The sequence below is a fragment of the Canis lupus genome, chromosome 1, assembly GCF_011100685.1.
Source record: "Canis lupus familiaris isolate Mischka breed German Shepherd chromosome 1, alternate assembly UU_Cfam_GSD_1.0, whole genome shotgun sequence".
Lineage (NCBI taxonomy): Eukaryota > Metazoa > Chordata > Mammalia > Carnivora > Canidae > Canis > Canis lupus.
Genome location: NC_049222.1, coordinates 27,832,949 through 27,841,953, shown reverse-complemented (window position 1 = coordinate 27,841,953; position 9,005 = coordinate 27,832,949). Strand labels below are relative to the sequence as shown.

General features: G+C 40.7%; 1 long non-coding RNA gene across 1 annotated transcript; it reads right to left on the bottom strand.

Moving 5' to 3' along the window:
• Positions 1-3,457: 3,457 nt before the first annotated feature.
• On the bottom strand, positions 3,458-7,377 carry LOC111095317. Its single transcript, XR_005353527.1, has 3 exons — positions 7,239-7,377; positions 6,681-6,816; positions 3,458-4,974 (listed from the first exon to the last, which is right to left on the bottom strand). It is a non-coding gene; the product is annotated as an uncharacterized LOC111095317 (long non-coding RNA).
• Between the last annotated feature and the right edge of the window lie 1,628 nt (positions 7,378-9,005).

Here is a 9,005-nt window from a genome sequence, read left to right as displayed (position 1 = left end):
AAACCCTCTCTTAGTAGGACAAGACAATTGCTGACTATTAGAATTGGGAAAATAGGGGGGAAAAAATCAAGGTTTGAAAACTCATATGCTCCAGTTTATAACTTACGTTAAGTGGACGATATGCATTTTTATCTGAAAAAGATGATGGCCCTCAATTTTGTTCTCCCAAATGAGGACAATGTTTAGTAAATATTTAGGTTCTCTTGCTTTAAGAAGAAAGTCAGAATGGCAGTGACCTCTGAATGCCCCAGTGACCCCTAATAACCTCCCAGTGACCCAGCAAATCATCTCAGTAGATCTGTTCGGCTGCAGTGTTCAGAGTTAACAAGGTTTCATTAGGGCAGAAAAAAAATTTGCCTTTGCTTCCAAACATGAGCTGAGAGCTCTGATAGGGCCTCCACAGGGGAACAGATTTCCCTTTTTTATCTTTCTGCCTCCCTGGTGTGTAATCTTGTCTTTTGAAATAGTGGCAATCAGAACAAATTACCTAAAGAGTGGGGAATGAAAAGATTTCACAGTCGTTCGGGGTATTTTTTAGTTTTCTTTAACAATTGGTACCTTCTCTTAGTAATTGAAAATGATCCAACGACTCTATATGTACTTGGTAATGCTTTTCTAAACATGTGAGCTGGAGAGAACACTTAAGGTGACAGAGATTGTTTCAACCAGCACTCAAAGAGCTCTGGAAAACCAGCAACCTGCCTCCTGGCCTGGTTCTTTCCCTGAACAAGGACCCAGAGGTTGGGGACAATGACTTCTATGGTTGGGAGGGAGTCAGAGCCTAGAAGAGGACAAATTTCTGTGGCGCTTTTTGGCTCACATGCCAGATATAGAGTTCAGCGTGGTTATCGTGTTCTTTGCAATCTTTTTTTTTTTTTTTTAAGGATTTTAATTTATTTATTCATGAGAGACACACACACACACACAGAGAGAGAGAGAGAGGCAGAGACACAGGCAGAGGGAGAAACAGGTTCCTTGCAGGGAGCCTGATGTGGGACTCGATCCCAGGACCCCGGGATCATGCCCTGAGCCAAAGGTAGACACTCAACCACTGAGCCATCCAAGATCCCCTCTTTGCAGTCTTGAGAAAAGATAAAGAGCAATGTTACTCAGAATCCATGCCCCGATTCTTGGTTGGTGCCCCTGTCTTCCCAGGACCTGGGTGCCTGTAAGGAGGGCAGCCTGAGCGCACCTCTGAAACATGGAGAGTTCACCGAGTTGGCAGTTCCAATCATCACACTCTGACCTCACATGTATGCTGGAAAACATGTTCACTTCCAGAGTTTCAGGGAGATGAAGAAGGTGCCCCAGTCCACTAGGACTAAGAAGGATTTGATACACTGAGAGGAGAAATTGCAAGATTAGGGTAGAGGAGGAGGTGCTGACATTCCTGGGGCATGCTTGGAGGGAACACCTGCCACCTTGGATGTTGTTTCTGGAGGTTTAGAGCTGATAAGTGAGACATGTGTGGACAAGCAAACAGCCAGCCATGTGAAAGGTCACCTTCTAGACAAAGCAGCAAGGCTTCAGCTTCACTCAGAAGACCACGAGAAGCTCTAAGAAGGCAAAGTGGTCACTTCGCTACTAGAGAGTCGGGTGGAGAAAGGTGAGCATCTTGTGCCTTGCAGATATTCCCATTGATGGATGAAGAAATGAGCAAAGATTGTAAGAACCCTCTCTAGGGCTTGAAACCTTCTGAGTCTCATGTTATCCAAGATGAAGGTGCTTGGGGGATATCAGTAAAGTCTGGGGAGACTTCCAGAGGTGATAAGGTCTCCATCGTGTGTAAGTGATAAGGAGTTAAACAAGAAGACATTTTCAATAGCAACTCAAGAAAGTGAATACCAAAATCAGTAATTTCTAATGGGTAAGGCCGTGAGCTCCTTGAGCTTGAAGGATATGATAGCCCCAAGTGGAGGTATGTGTAAGTGGGAGTCAGTGCAGGGCATCTCTGCAGGTGTATCTAATCAAAAGGAAGCATCAGGGAGCTGCGTGAGTGCTGGGTTGAGGCACAACACTCAGCCTTAGTGGCTGAGAGACTGGACGCCTGCCAGCAATTCAGTCCTTAGGAGATGGAGTGCAAGGTGCACAGCCTAGACCTTGTTGTGGACTTCAAGGTCAGAGCAGAACCATTTTTATCAAGGATACTAGACCAAGTTCAATATAAGGCCCATTCCGGTGCATGGAGCCTGCTTCTCTCTCTGCCTGTGTCTCTGCCCCCCCTCCCCTCTCTGACTATCATGAATAAATAAATAAAATCTTTAAAAAAATATATATAAGGCCCAATGACCTCCCTTCTCCCTTGGAACAATGCAGAAAGTGTAGTTACTCCCTGAGCTGCTTTATTTTTATTTTTTAAAAAGATTTTATTTATTTATTTGACAGACTGTAAAAGAGCACAAGCAGGGGGGATCGGCAGAGGGAGAGGGAGAAGAAGGCTCCCCCATTGAGCAGGGAGCCCCACTCTGGGCTCCATCCCAGGATCCCCCCACCCCATGATATCCTGAGCTGAAGGCAGACGCTTAACTGACTGAGCCATGCAGGTGCCCCTCCTTGAGTTACTTTAAAGCTGGGCAATTCAAATATTCATTTCTGTTTTCCATTAGTCAAGTCAAATTTTTCACGTGCTTGGCCAAAAGCTATTAAAAAAATCAGTATAATAACCAGGGTTCAGAGTAATTTTTAAAAAGTACAACAAAGTTTACAAATTATGAGACCACTCCATAAACATACAAACAAGCAACATTACCAACTCACGTTCAAACTCAGCATCAGAAAAAGGAAGTATAATTGTGAATTTTAACAGCTGCATTTGAACTGCATTTTGCATGGGTTTGTGGAGCAATTGTGCAAAAAGAGTTCATGAGTCATGAGCATGTCTACATCAGACTACGAGTAGCCCATCAATTTCTAAAATTGATCTTGAATATATTCATGTCAGAGTCATCTCAGGATGCTTCTGATATGAGTCTTGTGCTAAAGAGTGGAGTTATTTTGGAGATGTTCTAACTAGGGGACCCTCTTGAAGAAATCCCTGAAAAATCCTCCTCTATCTACCGTGATGATGGCTGCACAGTCCATCCTGCTTCACAAAAAGCAGTTAATGTCTGGTGGGCCAGAGAGGTGCTAGAGGTGGAGATGAAGAATGGGGAGATGTTTTGGGCAACTAAAACAACTTTTGGAATTTACCTGTATTTAACCTTACTTACATTTTTTCAGAGGAAAATATAGTGGCAGAGTTTTGACAATTATGGAAGCTTGGTGGTTGGTCAAGGGAGTTCATTATACTGTCTTTACTGTTTAAAATTTTCTATAATAAAGTTAAAATAGTTCTCTAAAGTAGTTCCTAGAATTTTTTTTTAACAAAAAGAAAATGATTTAAGGAATTCCTGATTCTCATTGATTTTATTCATTGAAAATCAACTTAAGAGAAATAGATCTAGTTATATATGCCTATTATTTTGCCTATTTTGCACATTTACATATGCCTATGATTTATATTTCTAGGGAGTAAGAGAAAGAAAGTGAACAAATGAGGATTTTTCCTAAAGACATTATGTATTTTTTTCACACTACATTAATGCTTATAATCTGAAAAATTCCATTAAGATATGTAAAGTAGACAACTAGAGTCTAGTTGTCTTTCCACTTGATGCAATAGGCTATGGAAATGGCTCTTAATTGAATATACATGCTCAAAAGTACACACACCTTTCATTACATTGTTATCTTTTATGTAGGAAAACTCCAGTGAGCATTGATTCTAATCCTGGAGTGTGTTCTGAAATATTCAGTACAGCCAGATTTCCTGATAACTCATTCAAGAGGGAATAGCCCTTGGCTTAGCCACCTACATACCATCTTCATTTTAATAATTATGTATAGCTTATAAATTAATAACCATGAACTCTCATGCCTGGTTATGTATTTTAAAGATCTGTGTGAAAACTCATTAAGACAGGCTGTGTGTGTGTGAATTTGATTGTGTTTTCTGTTCGTACAGGAAATACAAGAGCTTAGACAACCAAAATGGCTATATTTTACAGAATATTAAGAAAAACTTCAGCACTATTGATATAGTAGTTTAATAAAGTCATTCAGTGAAGAAATATCTATGAAGTACTTTCATGAGTCTGGCATGGTGGTAGGTGCTATGAACAGTGAAGAGCAAGCCAGGTGATTACTGTCTTCATGGGCCCTCCAGACTAGAAAGGGAGCAAATGTTAATCTAAATAACACATCCATGTGACTGTGTAATTACAAATGCCACCAAGTGCTATGAGAAAAGCATAGGGTATTTTGAGAGTATCTAACAGCTATCCCCATCTAGCTAAGGGTCAGAGAAGACATCCTTGAGGAGGTGATATTTGAACTCAGATCGAAGGTACAAAGGGTGCCAGATTGAGGGAGATGAACATGGGAAGTCTCTGATTCTAGGAAGAAACATGGCACTTTGGAAGTACTGAGAGGCCAGGGTGGCTGGCGTGTAAAGGGCAGGGGGGAAATGGTGAGCAATGAAGCTGGAGACGTAAGCTCAAGCTGAATCCTGCAGGGCTATGCGTGCCATGGAAAGAATTTGGTCTTTATCTTAAGAGCAATTGGAAAGTCTATTAAGGGTTCTAAGCAGGGGGAATAAAATGATCTGATTTATGCTTTTAAGGAAATCACTTTGACTGGAGTCTGGAAAATGGACTAGCGAAGGGCAAACATGCCTGCGGCCCCTGGTGATTAAACTATTAGGGCCAGCCTCTCGGCCATCCCTTGGGAATGTGGAGGTGAGTAGAATATTATCCCGTCCTCTTCAAGATCACAAGGTGTGGAGTCAGACTTATAAACAGATAAGGATGATGCAGCATGATGAGCTTCATATGAAAGGTGAGTAAAATCCATTGTGTGAGCCTAGTGGCTAAGGCACTTAATTCTGATGTGGAGGATCAGAGGGACTGCACGAGGAGGTATCATATGATCTGCATCCTAAAGAATGAGCAAGAACCAAAGAGGAGATTCAGAATTATTCCAACAAGAAGGCAGAGCAAGAGCAAATTTAAAGGTAGTTTGAAATGCTCTGAACTTCAGGGAATGGGAATGGGAGTGATAAGCAGTCTGATATGGCTGCCACCTTGCCTTCAGCCCAGTTCAGATGCTTCCAGATTCCTGTCTTGTGTATCTGTACTTCAATAATTCTTTGATCACACCAGGGCCAGAAATCCATCGACCTCTATAGATGTTCACTGGGTCTCACTCCCCTATGTCCTGAGTTGTCTGAACTAAATTCCATGAGCCATCATTAGCATCATTTCCTGGTATAAAGCCTCAACTCTTCTGCCCTTCTCTAACTCTTTCTTGAAGACTCAGTGGCCCTCAACCTCGGTTAGCTCCAGCTCTGCCTATTGCACCCTCTGCTTGAGCAGCTGCCCTTCGCTGGAGAAAAACTCATGTCCATGGGCTTTAGAATATCTGGGGTCACTGAACTCAAGGCAGTGCTCAGTGTAGAAATATGGTCTTGGCACATTTTCTTAACTGGTTCACCCCACTAGCTGGGAGGGTCCCAAATGACCATTGTTCACCTTTTCCTTTCTCCTCAAAATAGCCACACTTTCATACTTATTCTCAGTGAATGACCTAGCCTTCTGTTCATTGAGAAAATAGAAGCAATCAGAGGAGACTTTCACATGCTTCCATATCACAGCTACTCATGAACCAGAGTCTGGGCCTGTAGGCTGTTATGGATGAACTAACTGCCAACCCTACTCCTGTGAGAAGCTAGCTCCCTTATCTATGCCCATGTCCTTCCTCCTCTTCAGGGACATGGCTCTATCAATTCTTCTGTTCCTTTACTCTATCATTAATTACCCCCTCTCTACTGAATCATCTCCATTAACATGAAATAAATTATAATACCTCTCATCTAAAGAAAAAAATAACTCTTGACCCCACATCCCCAAACATCTGATCATTTCTTGTCACCTCCACTGCCATAAGTGGAGGCTCCTAGTCTAAGCCATCAGTGTCTCTCGCTTTGATTTTTGCAACAACCTCTTAACCGCTTCCACATTTGTTCCTTTCGACTCTACATAATATCTCAGCATCCAGAGTGATCCTTGCACAATGTAACTAATATCTTGTCACTTTTCTGTTCAAAATCTCCCAATAACATACTGTCTCATTCAGAATAATATCCAAAGATGATATAACGCCCTGAGAAGCCCTTTGTGATTGGCCCCCCTGTTTCTTATCTGACCTCAACTCCTACCAGAAATCCCATTGTTTGCTCTACTTCAGGCCTCCTGACATGATTCACATTGTGGATGTTCCCTGGACCTAGCAGGCATACTACTCTCTCTGAACCCTTGTTCTCACTATTCCTTTCTGAAAAGCTTCTCCCAAGAGCTTCATTTGACTCCCTCACTTCCACTCTCCACTCATGCTACTTTATCACTAAGATCTTCCTCAATCACTCTGTTTAGATTAGCCACTCTTTGCCTGTTGCATTTCTCATTTCCATCTGTGCATTATTTTTCTCAATAGCATTATGGCATCTGATATACTATATTAGTTAGATTCATGATAGACCCTATAAATATTAGTCCCAACATTTCTGTAATTTAACATATTCCAAGTCCATCCCATATGCTCCCTTTATAGTTCACTGCTAATGTTCTAGCTAGTGGGTGGCTTACCTTCACCTGGGATTCAGGTGCCCAGATCCTCTCATCTTGAGGCTCTGTCTTAAGAACCTTAGTCTTCTGTGTGCATCAGAAACCAGGGGAAGAATAATAAATGGAGAAGGCACAGCAGGTTCTTAAAAACCCTGTCCTGGAAATGAAACACATCACTTCTGTTCACATGACATTGGAAAAAGTTAGTAATGTGGACACAGTTGGACGCAAGGGAGACTGTGAAATGTAGTGGCAGGGCCTCTTCATGCCAGTGACAACTCCACTCTGGAAATGTTGTTGGACAAAGGCCATCTCTACTGTACACATTATACATTTACTTGTCTAGGTTCAGGGTTCCTTCATTACAATAGAAACTCTATGGAGAAGTGATATTTTTCTGTTTAGCTCTCTTGTAATTCCAGGACATAGAACAGTTCCTGGTTCCTGGTAGATCCCCAATTATTTATTTATTTTTTTAAAGGCCATAGAGGGGAGGAAGGGAGGAGTTCCTGATGGAGTGGGAGTGGAGGCTGAAAAGATAGAATCAGATCATGAAAGACTATGGCTATATGTACTTACAGTCCGCATAAGCATGGGCTTCTCCAAAGCCTGAATATGACCAGATCACAGGCAAATTGGACTAGAACCAAAGCATTTGGCCCACTTTTTTTCCATAAAACCATTTGGACAATAGTTGCACAACAGGAATTTCTCTATTGCCATCCTGTGGCTTCGTAGATAAGCAGCAGTGAATCAGCCAGCACCAAAAAAATGTAATTCTGTTTGATTTAACTGCACTTGTATACACATGGACTATGTTCCTCCATGGGAAAGTTTTACTTTGTTCAGTGGACTGCGTGTTAAATCTGTGGCATAATTCCAAATTATTTCTTTGGCTTTTTCCTCTACATGCTCTCCTAATTTAGGCTTGATCTGTCATTACACAGGTAAGTATAAAGCATGAAATACCATTAATGTACTCTGGATTGAAGGGATATTATGGGAGTGACTTCGGACTTCAAGCCAGATTCTGAGACTCCTTTGAGCCTCCCTGTTATGTCATCATTTGAGAGCACACATTGAATTGAGTGAACTGTGTTTTTGATTTAATAATTCATGGTGGGTTCCTTTAAAATACAACATGAGCATGATATATCAAACTAAGAGAAGATACACATATATATTTGGTCAACATATTGCCAAACATTCAGGTACTGGAAATGTTATATAATCGACTAAACACTAGTTATGTTGACATAATCTCTGTACACTGTGGGTGTCATTACTTGGTCACATAGCTTATCATAAAAACGACTTGCATCATAAAAATCACTCATAAGATATATCCCCAAAACAGGTTTTATAATGTGAACTGTCACATATGCATAAAATGCTGGTTTTATAAAACATTTTATTAAACATTGGAAAGAATGCTTATTATTTGAAGAGAAATGAGTTCAAAGGACTTGTCAACCAAAACAGTGGGTGTGTGGTTGCAAAAATGACATACAGAACTATCTGAGAGAAAGAGAGAGGGAAGTTGGCAAATGTCTGACAAACCCTTCAAGCTCTTACTCCGGAGTATTTTTGTTTAAACCAAGACATGTTAAGTTCAATTTATTTTACTAAATAAATTGTATCTTGAGGCTAAATTCTTTCTGAAACATCTACATAGACTTTGGGACCCATCATATGGTGTTCACTGTAAAATTGAAGAGTAACTACTTCTACACATCTGAGTGGGAGATGGGAAAAAATATGAAGTCTCCTCAGCCCAGAAGCCTGGGAGTACCAGGGTATAACATTGGGGGTAAATGGAATGAAGCCTTGGCTCGTGATTATCTATATTATACAATTCCTTGATTACAGTAGAGACATACAAATTGATGCTCTTCTACTAAATAGTTGGGAGAAAAATACTAAGGGTAGGATGTGTAAGGATATTTAACTTTTTCACTCTTTTATTAGTACTGTTATTCAAAACACCAAAAAAAATTGAGTGAGCTATTTCTCTGAGTTAATTCATTGTAGAGATACTTCTATCTTCTAAGCACTATGATGATCACAATTGCCTTTCAGAAATATTTTGATAAGTAAACTTATTTTTTTTTCATCTAATGGAAATATTAACTAGAAATCTGTTCATGCAAGTGGGAGTTATATCCCATGTGTTATATTGCTAGGGGTGCTGTAACAAGGTACTACCAACTGGGTGGTTTGAATTATAAAATTTATTATCTCACAGCTCCGGAAGCTAAATCAAGGTGTCAGCATGTTGGCTCCTTCTGAGGCTGTGAAGGAGAATCTGTTCCATCCTCTTTCTGATTTTGTTGGTTTGCTGGCAAT